This window comes from Aotus nancymaae, unplaced genomic scaffold, assembly GCF_030222135.1.
Source record: "Aotus nancymaae isolate 86718 unplaced genomic scaffold, 86718_ANA_hifiasm-v0.15.2.pri h1tg000062l, whole genome shotgun sequence".
Taxonomy (NCBI): Eukaryota; Metazoa; Chordata; class Mammalia; order Primates; family Aotidae; genus Aotus; species Aotus nancymaae.
The window spans coordinates 14,651,177-14,652,111 of NW_026988476.1; the positions used below are offsets into that span (position 1 = coordinate 14,651,177).

At 37.0% G+C, this 935-nt stretch overlaps 1 pseudogene; it reads right to left on the minus strand.

The window, feature by feature from the left end:
* Positions 1-353: 353 nt before the first annotated feature.
* On the minus strand, positions 354-472 carry LOC135270437 (5S ribosomal RNA; annotated as a pseudogene).
* Between the last annotated feature and the right edge of the window lie 463 nt (positions 473-935).

Here is a 935-nt window from a genome sequence, read left to right on the forward strand (position 1 = left end):
CAGACACCAACTCTAGATTCTATCTCCACATCTGAATACAACAGATTCCTTTCTTATTATCAGTCACAATCTGCCTGCCCGCCTGCCTCATAACCTCCACCCATACTTCTACTGCTTTTTGTGCATGAAACTCCTACCAAACTTTGTAAATTTCCTCTTCCACGCCATAGGTATTCCAAAGTATTCGAATAGGCATTTCTTATACAGAAGGTTTATTCTTCTAGTAAAATATGTTTTATTCTTTCAACCATTCTACATTCATCACAACTTGAGACATTTTACCTTTCAAGCAAATATGGAGAGAAAAAAAGTAACAAAGTTAACATTTATGCAGTTAATTTTCTTTGTTTTTTAGCCTACAGCACCTGGTATTCCCAGCCGATCTCCCATCCAAGTACTAACCAGGCCTGACGCTGCTTAGCTTCCGAGATCAGACGAGATCCGGCGCGTTCAGGGTGGTATGGCCGTAGACTACGTAGTTAATTTTCAAGTGAAGGATATAACAACAATTTTTCCAGAATTCCTTTGACATCAGAATCTTCTTTTCATGGAACATCTAATGTGACAAAATATATCTAAGGAAAAGTGATTCTAACCATTCTTCCATTCAGCCATGATTTATTTACAGATCATTCTGTACATTAAGTTATAGCTAAGAATTTGGGGCATTTCAAAGCTAAGCTTATGCTTTGTAGCACATATCAACATGATGCTAGATTACTCTCCCATTTATTATTATGCCACTTGGGTTCAATCATGAATTAATTTTTAGTCTAGTTTCAAAAATGTCTCATTTATTCTTTCAACATGTACATACTGAACATGCACTCTGTATCAGGCACAGATGGCACAAAGGCACAGCAGTGAAGGCCAAAATCACTATTCTCAGTGAGTTTACAGTTTACTGGTCAAAGTCAGTATTGGTTAAGAGTGAT